This window comes from Mus musculus, chromosome 16 (assembly GCF_000001635.26).
Source record: "Mus musculus strain C57BL/6J chromosome 16, GRCm38.p6 C57BL/6J".
In the NCBI taxonomy this organism is placed as follows: domain Eukaryota; kingdom Metazoa; phylum Chordata; class Mammalia; order Rodentia; family Muridae; genus Mus; species Mus musculus.
In genome coordinates this window covers 23,221,094-23,244,097 of record NC_000082.6, presented here as the reverse complement: position 1 = coordinate 23,244,097, position 23,004 = coordinate 23,221,094, and the positions used below count along the sequence as shown (strand labels likewise).

General features: G+C 46.2%; 1 protein-coding gene and 1 long non-coding RNA gene across 5 annotated transcripts in view; one reads left to right on the top strand and one right to left on the bottom strand.

Moving 5' to 3' along the window:
• Nucleotides 1–19,369, bottom strand: part of St6gal1 (beta galactoside alpha 2,6 sialyltransferase 1) — a 135,622-nt gene extending 116,253 nt beyond the window's left edge. Inside the window, exon 1 of one of the 4 annotated variants that reach the window (XM_006521876.4) lies at nt 18,869–19,369. The gene's annotated coding sequence lies outside the window, so the exon portion shown is untranslated. Of the gene's footprint in view, nt 1–6,657; nt 6,997–17,918; nt 18,078–18,868 lie in introns of those variants that run through there. The other 3 variants (NM_145933.4, NM_001252505.1, XM_006521873.4) reach the window with 3 other exon arrangements.
• Nucleotides 18,614–22,574, top strand: BC106179 (cDNA sequence BC106179). The gene is made up of 3 exons (NR_152126.1): nt 18,614–18,630; nt 19,654–20,313; nt 20,603–22,574. It is a non-coding gene; the product is annotated as a cDNA sequence BC106179 (long non-coding RNA).
• Nucleotides 22,575–23,004: the final 430 nt, after the last annotated feature.

Below are 23,004 nucleotides of genomic sequence, written 5' to 3'. Positions count from 1 at the left end.
CAAATTCCAACAGTGACCATCATATCTGGTCCCACTATTTCCTCCTGATTCCTACCTTAAATGTCTGGAAAACTCTTTTTGGAGGGAGAGTTTCCTATCTCTTCTCTGGCCTTGTCATTCTCCCTCCTCCCTCCGCAACTGGTCCATCTCTTATGCTCCACTACACACGGCCCTCTCTCCTCACAGACTGACAGCTCCTCCAGAAATTGTTTCTCCTGCCTTTGTCTGTGCAGTGCCTAGCAGAATCTGGTCCACTGGGTGAGCAACAACTGAGAATAACCATTGAAAAGAGATGCCGCCTTGAATTTTGTAGTTAAAGCCACACTTTATGTAAAGAAATGTGATTTACAAGTTAAATAATGGAATAAATGATTTGATATAGTTAAGTAGATACAGTTATAAAAGAAAGAAAGGGAAGAAAAAAGGGATAGTATCAGGTTACAAAGTCGCTCTCCCCAAAACATTATTTCAATCACTTTTTCAGGGTCGGGGAGGTGGCTCAGCAGTTCTGAGCACTCGCTCATGCAGAGGACCTGTGTCTGACTCCTACATGGCAGCTCACAAGCAGCCATCACTCCAATTCCAGGAAATCAGATGTCATCTTCTGACTTCCTTGGGTACCAGGCGTGCATGTGATGCACAGACACACATGCAAGCAAAACATTCATAACCATGAACTAGAGTAAATAAATCTAAACGAAAGGATCACACTTTCTAAGTGGGCTGACATGACAAATCTTCCAAACTCATCGTGGTAGCTGCACTAGGAATGGCCCCCACAGACTCATGTGCTCAAATGCTTGGCTCATGGGGAATGAGTGCCACCATTAGGAGGTGTGGCCTTGTTGGAGGAGGTGTGTCACTGTGTAGGCAGGCTTTGGGGTCTCCTATGCTCAGGTCCACTCCTGGCTGCCTTCAGATCAAGATATAGAACTCTCAGCTCCTCTAGCAGACACTGCCATGCTCCCTACCATGATGATAATGGACTGACCGTCTGCAACTGTAAGCCAGCCCTAATTAAATGTTGTCCTTTACAAGAGATGACTTGGTCATGGTGTCTCTTCTCAGCAACCCTAACTAAGGCACTAGTCATGTCCACTTCTATTGCTCGAGTGGTCAATGGAATTAAAAAGAAGGCCCAGCTTCCACAAGCACTGCCTCAAAGGAAGAACACATGCTGGACTCTTCTGGAATGCAAACATGATTGTTGCTACTTGGAAACAGGAAAATTGAATCCACATACCCACTCCCTACAGAATGAAAGAAAAGAAAACACTATGATGACGTTGAAACTAGAAAGTAACAGCTTTAATACTCTCTTCCCTGACTCTGGCCCTTCTGCCTACACTCTGTCCTTCCTTACGTGGCCTCCTTTCTAAAGTTTGCCCCCACTCACACCCATTGACCTAGGGCACATATAGACTACAGGACAGAAGCCGAATATGAGGACAGACATGTGGCTTGTTGCCTTTCCGAGGTAAAGTCACCTCACTCAACATTATACTTTTCTGGACCTTCCATTTTCCTGCAACTTACTTTCTTTCTTTCTTTCTTTCTTTCTTTCTTTCTTTCTTTCTTTCTTTCTTTCTTTTTTCCTTCACAGCTGTATAGTATCCCGCTCTGTGAAAGTTCCACATTTTCATAATCCATTCATCTGTTGAATGCCATCTAAGTTGATTCTGTTTCCTTGCTACTGTAAAAAAGAGCAGCAATGAACACAGATGGAGGTTCAAGTATCTCTGTGGTAGGGCATAGAGTCTCATTGCCCAGGAGGACAATGGTGGGGCAGCAGGAGGCCTGTGATTGGACAGGGAAAAGGGAAGCAGAGTGAAGAGTTGCAGGGTCAGAGAACGACTCAGAGAGGAGAGAAAAGAAGCCAAGATGGAGGCGGACAGACAGGAAGAAGATCCTGATCTCACATGGTTTTAAATAGCCACAGGTAGTTATGAATATCATATAGGAATGGAATAATTGGGATAACTTGTCTGATCTAGGTGGGCAGCTTATATCATTATTGATTGGCTCTGAAATTATTGTGTGGGCATCTTGTGAATTGAGAATTTATTGATATATAAATCTGACTTAATTATAAACTTCTAGAGTTTTGTTTCTACCAGGTTGCTGGGTGTTGTGGTCGCTGGCTGAGGGGTAGACGGTCGTTGCATGGGGCTGGTATGGCAGCGAAGGGAACTCGGGAGCTCCGGCCCTGCCAGAGAGTTGGTGGGCAGAGAGTAGTTGGATGGAGCGTAGGAACTTGGCGGTTCTTTTTAAATATTTACGGCAATTTTTTAAAATTTATTTATTTGTGGAGTCTCCATTTATTTGCACCATGGCTGTATAATTTGGACTCGCACAGCAATGGATAATGGTTTCTCTTCCCCTACATCCTCTCCAACATTTGTAATCAGATATATTGATGACAGCCATTCTGACTAGGATGTGACAGTAAGTATCTCAAATCATTCCCCTGATGACTAGGGATGTTGAACACTTTTTAAAACATTTGCTGACCATTTGTGTTTCTTCTTTTGAGATCTACCTGTTCCTTTTTCTTCAGCCTATTGTAGATTGGCAGTTGTCTCCTGGGTCTCTGCCCCCCACCTCTCGTGTGTCTGTCTCTGCCACCACCACCACCCCTCTCTCTGCAGTACTTTGTAGATTCTGGATACTGAGTTGTGGTCTTTGAAACAGCTATTTGTTGATCACAGTCATGTGTCCAGCTCTACTTGAAGCATGCATGTCAATGCTATGATGTTGGAAGAATTACTGCAGACTAGGACGCAAAATGAGCATCTGAGAAGTTCAGTCTCCAAGTTCAAAGAGTTAACAACAAACAACACATCTAGAATTTAAACCCAAGTCCACCTAGCTGGAAAGCATGTGACTTTCCCCCAAAAGCTAAGGGCTTCCTGAGGAAGGGAGACTGTAAAGGTGACTGGGTAGCAGCAAACTGCTCAGCCTCATCCTGTTGAGTCACCAAGACGGTCCCTGAAGGCATGGGTAGGGCGGACGGACAGACGCTTCCAATGCAGGAGTGCTGCCCTGGGCGAGGCTGCAGGGCTCCTCTTTGCCTGCTCCCTCCCTTTCCCAAATGGACAGCCCAGAATAAGACATTCATTGTGAAGATGAAAAGAAAAGCAGCCACATGCCTCTAGCAGGAAGCCTCCCTCATCTGGGGGATTGATTGATTCCTCACACTATCATTAGCCTCCTCCAGCTCAGGCCCTGGGCCAGCAGCCTCCAGCCCTACAGCAAGCAGCATTTGTCAGAGCTGGCAGGCTGCCTCCTTCCCTCTCCCATCTGGAACAAACTCTGATATACTTGGTTCCCAAGGGGCTCAGACAAGCAAGGCTCCAAGCCTGGCTCCCCAGCATAGTTCACATGGAGAGCCACACCACACTTCCTCTTCCATTTCTGCTTGACTCTCCCTCCGAAGGTCGTAATTGACAGGTAGGAAAAAAGGACTCTTTCATGAGCCGAGCACAGCTGCAAGGTGGTGCTTGCCCCAGACGGCTACGGCTCCCTCTACCTGCTCTCCCGGCCTCCCCTGCAGGGCTGCTGTGCATGTGTCGAGGCCAAGCGTGGCCTATGACCACCAGGGTTGCTGAGCTCATTCCAGGAGACGCCCCAGTGCTCAGTCATGTGCTGGGCTTGAAGCTGTGCACAATACTAACCATCCAAGAAACCGCATTCTAACAAATAACTACGGTTCAAGAGATGAAAGAAATCCTCTTTTCTCTGTCAGCTTCAGGGCCTCATTTGGGCAAGGCTAAGGCTGTCTACCACTGAGCATGGTGACATAGGCCTGGCTCTCATAAGCTGAAAGATCGGTGGATTCAGACAGGTGGAGCCCTTCAACACTACGGGGTGCACTAGGTATTTACAGTAGTGTGGCCATGCCTACACATGTGGGCACACATTCCCCTATGCTAAGGCTTTTGAGCCTCCAGGCCATGCCAGGGCCCTCTCTATTCTTCCTAAAGTAGAAGGAAGATACTCCAGGCCACATTAAAACAGCCTGAGAGCTAGATGCCCTTCCTCCTGAATATAGTTTGTCCTCATAGGTACCCATACAGAATGAAGACTGCTACCACACATCCTGCCAACCCTATCCTGCCTGTCTCTTTCCCGACCACCAGCCTTTCCCAGATATGGAAGGGGAACTGCTTGCCTGGCAGTTCTCACATTCCTCCTTGTAGTACACACGTCTGGACACCCTCCTCCACCCTCGCTGAGCTGTTGACAGCCATCCAGACCAACTCCCTAGCCCAGGCATTCCCCAGCAAGCTGGAAGACAGGAGAAAGACTCCCTCACCAGGCCAGGCAACACAGGTGCCTGCCAAGCCCTCTCTGCCGCCTCCCACTGAAAGCCAGGGCTGCTTATCTGAATCAGGATGCAGAGTGTTGTGCCTCTTGACCAAGTCACTTATTTCAACACTTCAGGGACCCAGTCTGTGGCTAGGAGCACTCAGACACCTACCTGTGGGTGCTTCAGCCGTTGTACACCTTCGGGAAGGCAAAGCCTGTGTCCACAGTAGCAAACCCTCTATGTGGCTCTTCTATCTTTATGCATCCTGTAATATCTGTAGCCTAATTTAAACTTTAAAAACTCATGACACGCTGGGCGGTGGTGGCGCATGCCTTTAATCCCAGCACTTGGGAGGCAGGCGGATTTCTGAGTTTGAGGCCAGCCTGGTTTACAAAGTGAGTTCCAGGACAGAACTCAAGAGAAACCCTGTCTCAAAAAAAAAAAAAAAAAAAACAAAACAAAAAACAAAAAACAAAAAAAAAAAAAACAAAAACAAAAAACAAAAAAACAAAACAAAAAACCTTTTAATGAGAAGGAAATTAGGGTGTCATTACGTATGCTGGGATCATATAGCAGCGAGATACTAGAGAGTCTGGACAATAGATTGTTGTCAAATCTAAAACTTTAGCTACAAAATTTACAACCTGAGGTGATTCAGACAAGAAAGGTCTCCATATCTCATAATTTAAATGCTTACATTTAAAGGGAATAGAATTGTTTGGGAAGGATTAGGGGCTATGGCCTTGTTGGAGAAGGTGTGTCACTGGGGGTGGGCTTTGAGGTTTCAAGAGACCATGCCAGGTCTAGTCTGTCTGTGTCTGTCTCTCTGTCTGTGTTTCTGTCTTTGTCTCTCTGTGTCTGTCTCTCTGTCTCTGTCTCTGTCTCTCTCCTGATGCCTGTGAACCAGAATAGAAAACTCTTAGCTAAGGCACCAGTGCCATACCTGTCTGCTTCCCACTGTGACAATCAGGGACTAACTCTTTAAAACTGTAAGCAAGCCACCAATCAAATGCTTTCTTTAGAAGAGTTTGCCATGGTCATGATGTCTCTTCACAGTAGTGTAACAGTAACTAAGACACCATAAGCTAAAGTATAGTTTCTTTGACAGGTAAATAGAAGTATGTAAGTACATGTATAGGAAGCTCATTGATAAAATGCTGCCTGTGGCTCTTGCTCCCTTACTCTCTTGCCCTCTTCCCTCATCACCCCTTCTCCCCCCACCCCCTCCATGTGTTTATGGCCAGCCTCCCCTCCCCTCCCCTCCCATCTCTTCTCCTCTTACCCTCTCCTTCTTCCCCGCCCCCTCCCTCACTTTCTCTGTCCCTACTACCCTCTCAACTCCCTTCCCCATGCCCTAAATAAACTATTTCATGCTTAAAAAAATTGCAATCTGTGAAAAGCATATCTCACATTTGCCTTTTGTAAAGTTTGTTTCAGTAAGGTAGCTAATCAGGTGTCCCTATGGCCCACAAGTCATAGCACAAGAGGAAACCACAGGCTTTGGAATTCAGAGAGCCCACAGGGTTTAAGGCACAACTTTACACTGAATTACTTTAGGTAAACCACTTTGAATACCGTGCCTTCATCAGTGCAGGAAAAACAACTGTGTTACATGGGGCTGCTGTCAGGGCCAAAGAAAACTCCATCCCCCAAAATTCTGGCACCCATTTCCCCTATCAAAGCAGCCAATTTCTTGTCACTATCAAGGAGGATAGAAGGTTATCGGTGGGCCTATTAGCCTATCAAAGCATACAGAGGCCTCCAGGCTCCTTCACCCCTCCCCCTAGCCTAAACTTCTCCAGCTCCTGGGCTCCCCTCCCCCAGCTTCTCATTCCTATAGAACCCTACTATTTTTGGCTACTTGCTCTCTTGTCTTCCTCTCTAGGCATCCTCTCTTGGTCTCCTCTGCCCACACTCTCTCTCCTCTCTCGCTCTCCCCATCCTTCTCTCTCTCCTCTCATGGCCAGGTCCAGTCTGGTGGCTATGTTCAATCTATTCTCTCTCTCTATCTCTCTCTCTCTCTCTCTCTCTCCCTCTCTCTCTCTCTCTCTCTCTCTCATTCTGTATTCGCCTCTTCCAGATGCCTCATATCTACGATAAAGCTTTTCCCCAACCCTGCCTCAGAGAGATCATGGCTTCAGTTTATACACCAGGGCCAAACGTTCAGTTTATCCAAACTGGTGTGTGCTTGCTAGCATGCCGAGGCTACACGGTCAAGAGCAGCTGTGCATGCATTCGCCCTTGCTCTCCGGCCACAAGTCACTCACAATGGCCCTGCAGGCCACACACTTCACTCCTCCTCAGTATTCTCACGACTCCCTTTTCTCAAATCAAACCGCAGAACTCACCTTCAGCACCCAGGCCAAACAGTCTCCTCCAAGAGGCCTCCCTCCACCGCGCAGCAGCTTATGAGTCTTGTGATCTACAGTGTGCTTTCTTTTGCCTGGAGGTTGTCTACACGATTGCGTCCCCAAAACCCATGAAAAGACAATGTCCTGCTCATCTGAGTCTCTCACCTGATCTGCCCTCTGCCCACTCATGGGTCAATGATGCCATTTAGATAAGCCTAAGCAAGTTGTTCTGTTCTGGGTTTGTTTTTAGAGCTGTGATCTCCCAGGCTGTCCTGTCTGGTTTAGCATTCAGTCAATTTTACCCTCATAACTGTCAGTACTGAAAAGCCTTCTCTGGCGCCAACTTCCAGATCAGACAACCCCCATCTGGAGACCTCTGCAGCCAGCTGTGGTATGGGACCAAGTTTTGGGCAATGACAAGAATGACGTGTGCCTCTTAAGGGTTCCCTGATGGTTGACCATAGGGATTGGAAGGAAGTGTGATCAGAGCACATTATATATTTACATGACAGTGACCTTATACAACTCCCATGCAATAAAGATTTTTTAAATAGAATTCTTAGAAATCCCCCTATGGTCATTCTAAAGGACCCCCTTGGTACAACCTTGAGACTTCAGGTCTATTTCTGTTGTCCTCAGCACATGCTATGGATTTTCCTTAGGCTCCCCTACGCTGCCACCATCTTGGTGTTTAATGGCTACATCCAGTTCCCCTACCAAGGTGTGTACGTTGCTGGGGGCTGAACCCAGAGCTTCACTTACTCTGGGAGAGTGTCCTCCACTAAGCTGCCATGATACTTGCAGGTTATCTATTAATTTTCTCTAAGAACATCGTTTGTGTTCTCCTCAGTTGTTTTTGTTGTTGTTGTTGTTGTTGTTGTTGTTTTTGTTTTTATTTTATTTTTTTTGTAATTCTATGGTTTTATTTCAGCCCGTAATTTCAATGATCTGTCTTTGAGTTCTCAATTTAATAATTTTCAATAAACTTTACTTTGAGTATCTATGCTACACCTAACCAAAGACCAGCTCCAAACCAGAAATTACTCTGGGAGATGAAGACAACAGCCCAAGAGCTCATTTATGGTTGGGTAAGACAGAACAGTTTTGTTTGTAAGTGAATTCCGTTCCTTCCCAAATCCTTCCTACCAGTCCAGTCCAGCCACAGACCCTTGCTCCACCCCTCCAGACCCCCCACAATGCCCATGCCAATCCCAGATGTGTCCCAGGTAATGCCTAAACTCCCATAGGAATCTGAAATGTTTTAAGAAAAAAAAGCCCTTCATCATCCTTTTTGTCACACATAAAGGTTTCTTTTGACATTTCTAGTCTACTGGTTGGCTGAATAAATAGAAGACAAAACCAAGCCACAGGAGAGGGGGACATCAGGCAGCCGGCCTTGGTGTAGCAAAGGGGACTAATGCTGAGAGGCAGGTGGATAAACAAAGATTTGACCAGGGATGCTCCCCTGGAAAGACTGAAAGACAAGGAAGGTTATCTTGGCCAGCAAAAACCAGACTTCAGCTTGCCCCTGCAGGCCCTGGAGTGAAGGCCAAATGCCTGACTGGAGAGCAAGATGCCCAAGCACCTCAGCTCACCGAATGATCTGCCTTTGAACAAGTCACCAGACTGCCTCCGCTTTTGTTTCCTCGCCCACAAAAACAGGTAATAATAGTGCATGGTACAGAGGGAATGAGGAAAGACTGTCCTGCGCACACAAGTACCTAGCCTCGTCTCTCACCACTTCCCGACTCTGATGTTCCTCCTCAGGATCAACCTCAACACATCAGCATGCTGACCCTCACCCTTGACCCTCTGTTGTATATATAGCCCTTTCTCACCCTCCTGTCAAAAGGGTAACCCTGCTACCTTCGGACACCTAGCTGAGCTGTTTCCTCTTTCAGAGAACATTTCGAAACCTTTCTCCCTAGGCTGACACACTTGAATCATCACATGCATCAATTAACTTGTAACCATTCAGTCATGTGTACCTCTGAGCAAGTTCTGGATGGAAGAAAAGAAAGAGCTTATTTGTCTACATCCTAAAGCAAGCGCTGTGCATGGCATGCAGCGGGAACTCGAGATTTATTGAATGAATGAACAAAGTTAAGGATCCTGAGAAGAGAGGAACAGGGGGGTATGGGAAGTTTGTCAGTCACTCGCTTCCAAAGCCCTACTAGTTAATCTCTCTCTCTCTCTCTCTCTCTCTCTCTCTCTCTCTCTCTCTCTCTGTGTGTGTGTGTGTGTGTGTGTGTGTGTGTGTGTGTCTGTGTGTGTGTGTGTGTGTGTGTGTCTGTGTGTGTGTGTCTGTGTGTGTGTTTCTGGTATAGTCTTTAAGAAGGTAGTCTCTTGTCAAACAGATAACAGGTACTCAATAAATATTTAAAGAACAAATTATTGTTGACTATATTCTCTAAAAGAAGAAGTCGTTTAAGCAGCACATCTGTAAGATAAGTCCCTAAGAATACCAACATTGAGTTCCACTTACACGTTTCAAAACACTGAAGGTAGCAAGCTAATAGGTCACCAAATCCCAGGCCATGCTAATCAATGGGTGTCTTCAACCCTGCTCCTAACCAGGTAGTGATTGTAAGTGGATCTCACAGCTTTAAAGTGTAAATGGGAGAAAAGGAGAAACCAAGCATGACTCAAAATGAGTCCTACCAAAAAGAGAAATGGACAGTCACATGCATGATGCAAAAGTCACACTATACCCACCTCACGGCCCATCAGTTCTTTCATTTGTCTCAGAGGAACTGTGAGAAGCTCCCTCCAGCCCAGTGAGAAGAAACTGTTCGATGAGGCTCCCCACAGACAAAACTAAGCATTTCTCAGACCCAAAGGAGTGGGAGATACTGGCAGTGAAGGCACCTGCGGGAGCGTGTAGAAGAAGAGATAGAGATCTATCCCCACTCTGAACTGTACTCCCAACAGCAGCAGGACTGTGGGCAAGCCTCTGGCCCGTGCTGAACCTCGATTTTCCTCTCACCTGCAAAAGGGAGCTACTAATGTCAGGATCCCAGCTTGCTGTCAGGATTGGGTGAACACACACACACACACACACACACACACACAGTGCCTAATGAGAACCAAGAACACAGTAAAACCTATGTCTTGTTTCCCTCATCAAGCTAATCCGAGGCTTATACAAAATGGCATGGTAGGTGCTCTCTGTTCTAGCCCAGAGGGCTAATCAAGCAGGGGGTTGATTGCTACAAAGTTTAAGTTGGATGAGGGGCTGGGTTTATAGCCTAGCTGGTAGAGTACTTGCCTTGCATGTACAGAGCATCAGTCTTGCAGTGAAAAAAAAAAAAAAAAAAAAGAAAAGAAAAAAAATAGTAGTAGTAACATCAGAAACACTGTGCTCTACAGACCAGGAGACAGAAGCCAACTCTAAGGAAAAGAATTCCATGGTCACCCTCCTGGGACACATCATTCTCTCCCAGTGGCCAGGTTTCCTGGTCATCTAAAGCATATATGGTATATTTATTTACGTCAACATAACTTATGAATATAAGGTCAGGCTGAGCTGTTCAATGACAGAACAGCGGAGGGCTGCCAAGATCCAGAGGAAAGTACAGTCAGGCCTCCTTGAACGCTTCCATTCTATTCCATGTTTGCCAAGTAAGTGGAAACTGGCTCTTCTGTCCTCCATTGGTCCCATATCGTCCGTCCCGTGCCTTTTGCCTCTTCCTATGCAGACTTCCCAGAGTCCTCTGTTTCCGCCGGGTTCTGGAGACTCTCCCTGACAGGGAGTGCTCTGGCTTTCCACATAGCTCACTCCCACACTGGGCAGTTCTGCTTTCTTCACCGCTCACCACACCCAGCCCACCCGTTCCTCAGAGTGCTTCTCTTTTCCACAAGAGTCACACTCAGTGTGACTCTCCAGGAGAGAGGCTTCTTATTTTGAATTCCTGCGGAACAGAAAGCCTCAGGAGGCAGAGGCAGGCGGGTATCTGAGTCTGAGGTCGGCTTGGTCTACAGAGTGAGTTCCAGGACCGCCAGGGCGACACAGAGAAACCCTGTCTCAAAACAAAACAAAAAATAAAAACAAAAAGAAAGAAAGAAGGGAAGGGAAGGGAAGGGAAGGGAAGGGAAGGGAAGGGAAGGGAAGGGAAGGGAAGGGAAGGGAAGGGAAGGGAAGGGAAGGGAAGGGAAGGGAAGGGAAGGGAAGGAAAGGAAAGGAAAGGAAAGGAAAGGAAAGGAAAGGAAAGGAAAGGAGAAAAGAAAATGAAATATGGAAAGAAAGCTCCCATTTCCACATCTATTTTCCTTGCCAATGTGTCCTAAGCCCCATCTTCCAGTAGCCCACCTCTGTGAGCAGGACTCAGGGAAGCACAACCTTCAAAGGGATCTAAACCAAGATGGAGTAGAAACCCTCCTCCAGCAGAGCCTGAGAACAAACATCACCTTTTCTCACTTCCCCATCACACCCTCCCACTGCTGCCTTTCGTCTCCATGTCCTCCCCACAATATCTCCAAGCCTGACCCTGAGAATCGAATCAGCCTTGGAAGGCTCCATGGGATGGGGGAGAAGCTGACGACGTCACTCCTCAGTGTTTTCACTTGCAGCTGAGGGCACCCAACCAGGTCAGGCTAGTTCCAAAAATATCTTTTCATCCAAATACAGTCTCTTGGTGGTGGAGCTGGGCAGCTACCAAGTCCAGTTTTCCAGATCTGGTTCTCAGTGTCCCTGGTCTCGCACACTTACCCCCCTCCTCCCCAGAGCTGGCTTCCTGTCGCTCACCGACATTCATAACTGACTTCCATATATATGCAAAGTGCAAACACTCAAAATATATTTTATGAAAACAGACAAATGTATCTTGCAGGCAAAGATCAGCTAAGTAAATATGTACTCAGAATATAGACGGTGGTGTAGCTGTGCAAAAATATATCAAACGCAGGCTGCTAGGGAGACTTCTATTTCGTACAGCAAACTAAAAAGACCCCATTTGTAAAGTGGCAGACATGACGAAATCCATAAACTGAGTTTATAAAGTACCTTTGAGCCAGGCAAGGTGACACATTCCTTTGATCCCAGAACTGGAGAGGCAGGTGGATCTCTGTGAGTTCAAAGCCAGCTTAAGTCGCAGGCCAGTTAGGGCCACACAGTGAGATCCCATTTCAAGAAAGAAAGAAAGAAAGAAAGAAAGAAAGAAAGAAAGAAAGAAAGAAAGAAAGAAAGAAAGAAAGAAAGAACGAAAGAAAGAAAGAAAGAAAGAAAGAAAGAAAGAAAGAAAAAACAAACAAATTGTATAGGAGCATGACTACTTGGCAGAAGGGGCTGAAAGAGTCTACCTCCATCTATAAAAGGGAATCACTTTGGAGAAGTGGAAGGAAGGGCTGAGTGTGTGGCTTAGTGGCCTAGGGTGCACATGCCCAGGGTTTGCTCTCCAGGCCTGCAGGCAAACAGACAGACTGTGGGAGGAACAGCATATAGGAAGAAGGTGAATTTTTTTATTATCTGAATACTATAAAGGAAGTTCCTTTATTATTCTCATGAGGAAGCCTCTTAGACTTACATACAACTTTTATTTGCTATCAGAGCAGAGAGGGGACAGGAGAGGAGCAACAGTTGAGCTCCTGGCATGGCATACCCAGGGTGCCACGCCTCAGGGACCACACATCACTGGCTAGGCTTAGAAATGACGGGAGTCCCAGTAAACTGGGGCTTAATTTGACTACTGCATCTGACAGGGTGGTGAGCATGGGCCCTCAGCCTAAGGGCCCTCCCTCGGCCCCTATGAAACAATGCCTATGAGGAAGGAAAACTGGGCGTAAGAATGGGAGGCCCAACACTGGCCACCTTAAATACTTTAATCAGTGGTCACCTTTTTCTGTAAACGTGCTTGAAAAAAAATCCATGTCACTTGCCAAAAGCAGACAACTAGCAAGAGGTGGCTCTTGCTCAAATCAGGTCTCCTGACTCTAACTTCAACTTCTGTGTTCCTTACACTCTCTTTGTCTCTTTGGGACATGGCATGACCTCTGTATTTGACCAGTAAAGCTGAAAAAGTTCCCAGGACTGCTGTGCCCTCCCTCTTTGGCCCGCTCCCCACAAACTTGAAGGGTTCCATAAGGGCGAGACAAGAGACAGGCCCCAAGCCAACGCAACTCAGTGCCTTAAATATGCATCATTGAGCTGAGTGAAATATTTATGGCTAGGCTGATAAGACGTCTGGGTCATGCTTTAAAGTTAGCATAGGGTTGAGGCAGGGTTATAGGCCAGCCATGCATTTTCATAAGGAGTGGATGAGAGGTACAGAACTCACTGTGCACTTTTGATATGCGTTTGAAGTTTTTCATAATAAACAAAATGAAAATCTCATTGTGCAAGAGATTATATCTCTCTTAACTTGCTATTTGGATGACAAGAGCCTCCATTTTAACTAACCTTCCCTAAGAACAAAAAGCCATACCCTGCTTTCATGGTTAAAAAAAAAAAAAAAAAAAACCATGAGGGCCACAACGTCTATTAATGATAATAGCTAGCACTTATTGAGGGCTTAACCAGGAACTGGCCTTTTACCTTCAATATCATCTTACAACGGCCCTGTGGAGTTAGGCCGGCTATTCTGCTCTCACAGAGAATGCTAATTGATACTAAGTACTAGTGAATCCTGCTCCTTTTAACATAACTGTAGCCATTTTGTATTCAGTCTCCATTTTGCTCATAAGGTGAAGTTAAGTTCGCGGTCTCAGACTCCACTTCCCAGAAGTAATTATCCATAGCAGATCCTCAAGAATGGTTGGGTTACAAATAACACAAAAGGTTACGGTTGCAACACTTGTACTCTATTATCTCAAAGTACCAAACCCCCCAGTTCACAATCTGTACGGCTCCTCTTATTTCACCTAGGAACAATCAGCTCAAAAGATAGCTGAGAATACTTTGTCTAATTAGCAAAAAATGCTGTGCCACTTCACTGCCTTCCTTTAAACTTGTGAACCTGGTTTTTCCTTTAAAAAAGTCTGCCTTGAGGACAGATTGGTGCCTCAATTAGGCTCCAGAGCCCTTTTTGCGGCCCTGAAAGTTCAGTCTCGGGTGTGTGGTTAAGAAGGACTCTTGCTAAGCGGAGATCGGTGTTGCTATGGTTTGTGGGGTGATTCCTGAACCTCAACAAGTAGCTTGTCCATCCCTCCATGGGCAGTGAATGGAAAGCCAAGAATTTACATTCTGAACTGCTTGGGTTCTACGTTTCTAATGCTCTTTCACTTGAAGACTTCCTATGTAATTAGAGCAAATCTAAGTTTGCTCAACAGCTGACATCAGGCTCCATCCTGTGGAAATTCAAGAAAGTAAATCATGGTATCAACTGAAACATGTACGCACAACCTCCCAGAGTGGCCTCCACTGCTCCAGACATGAGAGCTTGTCGCCTCTGTGATCAATAGCATCTGACACTTCTCTCTTGTCACCCAGGTTCCCTCCTTTAGACTACAAGGCTTTTACTCACTGTGCCAGTGAATTAATAAATGACCCTAAGGTAAGGTTGCTCAGTGAGCATTTACAGAAACTTTACTATTGAGTTTTTAGGGGCCACAAAATCATGATCCATAGCTCAAAGGCCATGCGTGCACAGGCTTCTCCTCCCTCTACTGTATCTGTCATCACCTCTGCATTTCTCAAAGAAAAACTGGCTACGATTTGAAGGCGGAGAGAAGCAGGGGCTCAACCATTCACATGCCCTCACTGAAACAAGCATTAAAGGGGTCAGATCCCAAGGGGACACGGACACTTGAAGGTGATAGGCAGCTGATGTGCTCATCACCAAAACCTTATTATAAAGTGTGAAATACGAAAGCTGTAATTATACATACAATGATTCTCAATTATTTTGAAAAGAAAAACAAAGCCATAGAGATAAGTGTATATTTGTATATTAAATTTATATGTATTTATACACTATATTATTATATATTTATATATTATATATTGCATATGGTCAATTATGTTGTGTTTATATAATTATATTTAATAATGTAATATTATGTATATGCTATATAATATATTAGTGTTGCAAGTGAGTCTATAGAAACACAGCTAAGGGAATATGAAATTTGAGAATGCATGCACACAAGCAAATATATTATTATATATTATTTTAAAAACAAAAAAAACATACATATATACATATACATATATTTTTTTCTTTTTTTTTAAAAACAAAATCCAGAAACCAAATTACCAGATAGTGCAAGGCTGTTTGGGGATTTTTTATTTCTGTTTCTCGATCCTTTTTTGAATTTTGTGAATGCTCTGCAATGGGAAAGTCTCATTCGTATAACCGGAAAACTTTGATTATGAAGTCTGACATAACCTTTTCAGTAATTACTTAGTAGGATCATCTCTAGTATGTTAATACAACACAGTAACATTGCAATAATATGTTAGTGTTGCAAGTTCTATAGATCACAGCTATGGGAGTCAGCGTGCTATTGACATGCCAAAGCTTTTACATTGAGACTCCATTTTAGAGAACTTGACCCAAGTTTGAACTCAGGTAGACTAACAGGCTAGTATCTAGCATTAGTTTCCAAGTTGCCCCCCAACAAAAGCTGAGCCTAGCTGCAGTCTCTAACCCTAACCCTAATCCCCAACAAGACCAGAGTTTCCAGGTTACACCCTCAACAAGACCTGTGTCTCTTGGTTATTCCCCCAACAAAAATGCACCCCAGGTTACAAGCCCAACCCCCTGCCTAACGACAAACAATGAGGAGGGGAACAGAAGTTAAGTTTATGATGTGACTCCCAGCACCAGCCAATTATGTTAAAGGCCACAGGAGCTTTCCAGTTAGATGCTTGCACACTTACCACTGCTTGCTGCTTACTATAAAGCCTTGCCCCCATAGACATTCGGGGACTTCCCCCACCATTGCAGTGGGGAGGGGGGATGAGCTAGCTTGATAACTCAAATAGAATAAAAGATCCTGCTGTGCGTTGCATCAGATCGGCTCCTATCTGTGTTTTGGGGGATCACTAAAACACATTTCCCTGAAGTTTGAGAACGCATGCAGAGAAGCAAGAAAAAACAATCAAGTTTCCCTAATCAAGTTCTTCTCATTCAGGAATGCCACACACTAAGGCTCCGAGCAGCATCTACTTCCTAGGAGAGCCAGGGCACGGACTGGCAGGTTCATTGGGCAAAAAAAAAAAAAAAAGAAAAGAAAAAAAAATAGGACCCCAGAGGTTAACTACAATGACTAGCTGAGTGGAGTCTCTGTGGTCTTACTGTCCTTTGCTTTGCAAATATTTGCAAAGCATCTTCCCAGGGCAAGAGGGAAATGAAGCACTTGGCAAACCAAGGAAAAGCGATTCTCATCCTAAATGCAGTACTCCACACCGTACCTGCCCTCGGCACCCACTCCTCTGCTTGAAAGCCAAGCCTGTTTACATCCTCTAGGATGCAAGGGTGTTGTTATAGCAACCTAACTTTGACTTTACTCTGGGGTACCGACAACTTGTTTGATGCAACACCTTCCCTTTGACGCAAAAAGGGGACACTAAAAGCAGGTGGACTGTGTGTTTCTGTGTGTTTGGAGCAGGTCATTTCTCTTCTCAGGTCCTTCATTTTCCTACGTTTAAAAAAAAAAAAAAGGAGCCTCAACTTCATTACCATCCTGAGGAGACAACCTCACCTGGCTGGGAATAGAAACTCCAGAAAGTAATCCCTGTCTGCCGAGATTGGTCTTCAGATAAGAATTACAGCACTTCGGAGACTGGAATTCTGCAGGTCCAGAGGCTAATTACTTTATCTAGGGCTAAGTTCTAGTCCTCCAAAACAGGGGTTTCCTGGACCATCCCCCACCTCCATCTCACTCCATCACTCCAATCCATCCTTGGCCTGCCCCTGCCCTTACCCCCACCCCGCCCCCCACCTTACCCCCCCCCCCACACACACACACTCCCTGTGTTGAAACTAGCATCTTTTGGCAACATATAAAAAGCCTTTTAGAATCTATTAATTTTGCAGGAAACTAACTTCTACCAGTCTAAAAGCCAAGAATCCCACCAGATAGAATTTTGATGTTATAGAAAAGCTTCCCAAATTCCTAGGTACCTGCCTCTCTGATGTACCTGCCAATGTATTTTAAACTTTCCTGAATTCACAACTTTCTCCGCCCAGTAAAACTAAACACTCCAAGAAGCTGCTTCCACATTGCAACATAGAATTTGAGATCATCTAAATCTGTGTTCCCAGGCCAGGGTCACCCGAAGTGGCTCCAGAATAAATTCTCTCCTATTCCTGTAAATTGAGAGCTGTGATTTTTTTTTTTTTTAACGTTGCCATTACAAAGCTAAACAGCCTGGAAATGAAGGGGAAAGTAAACACGACTAGGAGGAAGGAAACACACCTAGGCGGAGCGAAGATGGAGAGAAAAGCCTCCAAGCACAAACTAGCTAGCTTTAGAGAAACTAATCTCACTGTCCTCTGCCTGCTTCTCTGCTAAACACAAAAGGCACAGTCACTTCCACGGGAATCATACATAATAGATAAATTAATTAAATAAAATCAATGAAAAGAATGCTTCGTTCTGTACTGAGGGGCTCAGAAGCAGCTGACTACAAGAGACACTCTCCTCCCAGCGGGGCTGATGTCAACAGCCCCAGCTTCTGCCCGAACAAAGGCTTCTTAGCGCCCGCAAAACATCTAAGCCTCTCCAGTTGGCCCTAGTTCAATTTGAGAACAAGAGGGCAGCCAGGAGAGCAGAGCAAAGTTATGAAGCGGGACAGGCTGAGAAGTGGGGGAAATGCTAAGTCCCTCTTCTCCACTAAAACAGAGAACTCTAGAAAGGTATAATGGAAGGGCGCAGTTTCCAATTTGAATTATTTTCTTTGTTTCACTCCGCCCTGCCTGAGGCTACTGCCTTTTAAGCCGACCGCAGAATCCTCTGGATGAAGGCCGAGCAGTTGGAAGACCCAAGGGGCTGAACTCTCAGACCTCAGCTTCCTGCCTGTAAAATTAAAAAGGTTCCCTAGCTGTCGCCTGGATTTTTTCAATAACAAAGGTACACGGTTGAAGGCTGTCCAGTTGTCTTCAGAGACAGGTTAGTCTCCACAGGGACTACTCGAGGTGCAGCATCAGATTGGTAAAATGCTGTCACTCCTGCACAGGTCGCCTAGGATCCGTTCACCGCCCCCTTCCTGTCCTCAACTTTTCCTCAGAGCTGACAAGCCCAGACCTCAATACGCTAAAAATCCGGCTGCGTGAGCAGAGTGAAAGTTAAGGGGAAAGCACAGCAAACAGTGGACCTACCTCTGCGAGCCTCCGATACGTCCCCGTCTAGACGAGGGGCCCCCGTTGGCCTTGTGTGGCCAGGGCCAGTGACACCTGAAATGTCTAGCCACAGGGAGCTCCCAGGCGAAGAGCAAGCAAAACCCAAGACCTCACTGGTGGATTTTGTTAAAATGAACTATTCTTTCAGCAAGCTAGGGAGGCGCTCGAGATTCCCCAACAGGGGCAGTCGCCAGTGCACGGGGACAATGGTGTGTCGGGCAGGGTCTATTTTAGAAGGGTACCCTACAGATCCTTAGTTCAGCCCACGACTCTTAAGAAAATCTCGAAGAAGAGATGAGGGCTTGTAGGTTTCACCTCCAAACCCGTGCCAATGGGTGAAGCATACGTGTGGGTGGGGTGGGGGCTTTTTGTCGGCTCTTTCTTGTTTGTATTTTCTTTTTCCTTTAAAAATCAACAGGTTTAGTCCGTCCCTTCACAGAGCACCGCTGCGAAAGGTCCCCACCTCTCCAGCAGTAGTAGGTGGCCTCCAAGCGCCGCACCCGTTGGTTTGGCTGGAACAATAACCTGACCAAAAGAGGTTCAGCCGGGGCACACGTGCGTTTGTTGTGGTGCCTGCGCTCCCCCTCTCCTTCCACCGGGCTTGTTTTCCTGCTCTGTTACCAAAGTGGGCAAGATCTAAAGAGACCCTCACTCCGCGAGTCAACGCCTTACACAATACAGACGCTGCAGTGTAGGTTCCTGCGTCCCCGCACACGTGGGTTTGTTATGGGTGCGCAGGCTGGCGTGCCGGGGGGTGGGGGTGGGGGTGGGGGATTAGGGAGGGGAGGCCAAGGCGGTCCCTCCCCTGGACCCGCGACAGACATCCCCAGCCCGGGGCGGCGGCTCCTACTCCCGCAGCTAGGGCTGCCTCTCAGCGCACCCCTGCACTCCTTCTTCAGACCCGTGCCGCCCGCCTCGCCCCTACTCACTTGCAGCTCTCTCAATCGGGAAGGCGGCTGCGGTCGCTGAGCCCACCGAGCGCTCGCACGGCGCGCAGTCCGATTCCCTTTGTTAGGGTCGGGCAGTGCCAGGGCGGCTCCCCAACCCAGGCTGGCGCTCAACTCCACTCCCCCAGGTGCCTCTGGATCTTGCCGGGCCGAGGGAGAAGAGCCCGGGACTCAAGCTCCGAGTGAGTCCCCTTGAGAACGGATCTTCTGGGAAGCAGAGAGGGAGCACAGATGAGGGTACAGAGGACCGGGAAGGAGGGAAGAAAAGCACGGCAGACCGGCGGGAGGACGCTTGGTCTCCGTTATGCAAATAGAGTCGTTAAAACTAGAAAAGTGCTCTATCACACCGGTCCCAAACCATCCTGGCCCTCTGGAGGTCGCTAGCGAGCAGGCTCAAGGTTAAAGGTGCCTGCTTAGGGCTCCCCGTAATGCAGGGAATCTTGCAGTCTGTCCACAAAGAGCAAGCCTTTGGGGCGGAGCAATGCGGCAGGCAAGGAAGCCCAAATGCTGCCTCCACCCCCACCCCCTGCGTGTCCCGATGGATTGGATTCAGTGTTATCTGGCGAAAACGTTCTTACCAGAGTGCTTGTCCTGGCTCTGCACAGGGTGATCCTGATCAAACAAGTCATTTAACCCCTGTGAAAACTCAAATTTTTATGTAGGACACATACATCTTAGACTGTAGTATTTAGAGTTTAACAAAAATCCCCCAACATTAAGTGTATCCTGTACACAGCCTTGTCAAACTTTTTTTTTTTTTTTTTTAGATGTTCTGGAGTCCTGCGACCTGGAACTCTCACAGTAGGTACGCAGGCAGGCAGGACCCGGTTACAAAGGTAAAGACAGCCGGGCACCTTCCTTCCACTGGGCTTAGGATACGGCTGCTGGAGAAGTCAGGAGGAAACATCTTGTTGAAGAAGCAGTCTGGCAGTCTGACCATCTCTGATTACCCACAGACCACTTCCGAAAGACTGAAAACTTTCCTCTGTAAGAGAACTGGAAGCCACCATCTGGCCGCTCCTTCGGTCCTTTCTATCCTAGAGAAGAGATTTGACTACTCTGAGGCAGTAATCACATCCCAAATATCCACCTCTGAGCTGGGAGAGGAATCAAATAGAGCTCCAAGAACGCAGAAAATTGCTGGTCTGGGTTTTCTGTGTAGCAAAATAGCCTCTACAGTAAGATTGCTGGAGCCAGGACCAGAGCGTTCTCTTCAAGTCCAGATAGCCGCTTCCCACCACCAACCTGGGAAAGAAAAGATTGCCGCCTCCTCCCCAGCACCTGTCTTTCAGATTGTCTTCCTCCATCCTTTGATTCTGAGCCCCTAGCTGCTCACCCTCCCCCAGCTGCTCTGGAGCCAGAGACCCAAATCAGAAAGTGCCAGACAGTGAATTCAGTTCTGTGGCCAAGAAGCTATTTGTTCTTGGGTGAGTTCCACAGTCTTTCTGGGCCATTCTTTCCTCTTCTGCAACATGGAGAGCTAGAAGACAGCACTAAGGATCATGTTTACACGAAATGATTTATGTGGAGCAAGTAACGTAGAGTCTAGCCTACTGAGCATGCTCATAATAGTGCACTCTGCTGTGAGCCAATGAAAGCAGACCCCGGGTGACTGTTTCTGAAAGGGTGCTAACTGAAAGTCGAAGATTTTGTTCTACATTAAGAGGCCATTAAACGATTTTAATGCATGGCTCACAGTGCATCCTTGTGCTTTAGGTAGATTCTTCGGTCGCGGTTCTTGAAGATGGAAACAGGAGCGAGGACTTTAAGTGAGAATCTCAGACTGACTTGGGAGCTGACAGACAGTGGAGATCGCTTAAGCACCTGAACTGTGACGCTGACACAGGAAATGAAGAAAAGGCATCTAGACAAGAATCACCAAAGACACAGTGCTGGTTTCAGTGTTATACACAGTAAGGTGTTAAACCCACTTGTGGATGAGGAAATTAAGTCACCCAGGCCCTTGAGAAATCTCAGTATCCCTCACGTTCATTGAAAGCCTCAATCCTTTCTTTCAACCTCCCTCTTGTTTCCACTCAATTTAAGAACTAAGAACCATACAATAGGAAAGAGACTCTTTTAAAATGGGATACAGCATCTACTCTTAAGTTCTATTTTCTAGAACTCTAACCAGTCAATGGGGGGGAAAGGGAAGGGGTTCACTCTGGGTTTTGAACTTGCCACATTGATAATACCCACACACTGTGGCAAACCTAAAAAGAAGCCCTGGGGGGGGGGGGGGTCTAGAACAGATAAATAGACATGTAGGGATATTCCCAGAAAAACTGCAGGGGCATCACCATCTGGTAGCTTTCCAAAGTGGCTCTTTCATCAGTAAGGCCTTCTGACCTGCAATGAGAGACAAAATGTTGAACTATATCTCAGGACTATAGAGCTGCAGGCTACAGGAATATAGTTCATCATGCTGGTCGGGGACTATAGATTGTCAGGCTATAGGAATGTAGTTCATCATGCTGGTCGGGGGCTATAGAGATGCAGGCTATAGGAATGTAGTTCATCATGCTGGTTGGGGGCTATAGAGCTGCAGGCTATAGGAATATAGGTTATCGTGCTGGTTGCTTTCCTTAGAAGTCCACATTCCATAACTTCTGCTCCCACTATCTGAATGTACCCTCCATTCCTATGCTGAAATCTCAACCTGCACTCAATGGATAGCATTAGGAGATGAGATCTTGGAGAGGCAAATAGTCATGAGGGCAACATTATCTTGAATGAGACCACTTACCAAGGAGACACAGGCATGTCCTTCTACCTCATTAAGAGAAGCTAAAAGGCACCAGCTACAGACAAGATGTCTGTCCTCACCAGTTGCCAAAGCTGATGTCACCTAGACCTTGGGCCTACTAGACTTCAGAATGATGAAGAATATATTTCCAAGTGCTTTAAATCACCTAACTTGTGGTGGTTTTGTTGCTGCATTCTTTATTATTATTATTATTATTATTATTATTATTATTATTATTATTATTATTAGGTATTTTCCTCGTTTACATTTTCAATGCTATCCCAAAGGTCCCCCATACCCACCCCCCCCTTGTTGCTGCATTCTTAATAGACTTAGACAGTCCCTCGGTGTCTTAGGTCCTGTCCTTCACAGTAATCATTTCAGGCCATTTACTGGTGAGTATAAATGAGGTGTTGCTTTGTAATAGTCACAACAAGCCACTGGCAAACAGTATTTCTGAGGTGTTCTTGAGAAATACCTTGGCCGCAAAGGATGTGGGAAGCAATTGAAAGTTTCCTCCTAAATCATTTTTTTCCAACCCCACTACATATGCTCCCAAAGACCTAGAAGAGGTTATCACTTAGGGAAGTGCACTTTCTACCCTGAGCACCCGTAGCACACGTTGTCCAATAGGAGGCTGGGCTCTGGGACCCAACAAACTGTGTTCTACATGTGCTGCCCATGTTGTTCCTCAGTGTGGCCAAGCTCGAGGGTGAGGCTCATATACCAGGGAATTACAAGAAGCCCAAGTAAGAAAACAGAATAAAACAGCAATGTCTCTGGGCACCAAAGAGGGCTTCTGCTGCTTGCTGAGTGGCACAGATGAGCCAATGGACTATCGGGGACTAAGGAGAAGATGACAAAGTCTCTTGAGAGTAGGTCAGTAGCCACGGATGGGAAGGAACCAGCCCATAGTACAGCAAGCAGCGACCTGCCAACTCCAAAATAGAAAAGAAGTTTAGCTACGGTATAGCCAGGATAGTTAGGGTAGACATACTATGTGTATACATGGGCTACACTTCACCCATTAATTCTAAAATCCACTCTAGGTCCTTAGGGAGAATGAGGGAAAAAAAAAACCTGTGTCTCCATTATTAAGTCACATGTTCTGGCCAAATCTCTAATTGTTTAACAGCAACTGCCACATAGTCAGCATTTTAATGCAAGGCAGCTTGGGTAAGTGTTCTCACTTATTCTTAGAAGTCCAGTATTTGCAAGTGTCATGCACAGATGTTTTCCAAGTTCTTGCCTGAAAGGCAATCTTGGCATGATATCCATGCCTGGGCATGGGAAGACAACTACAGATCTGACTTCAAAATATCTCTCTCTCTCTTTTTTGTGAGATTTATTTCATACATGTGAGTACACTGTC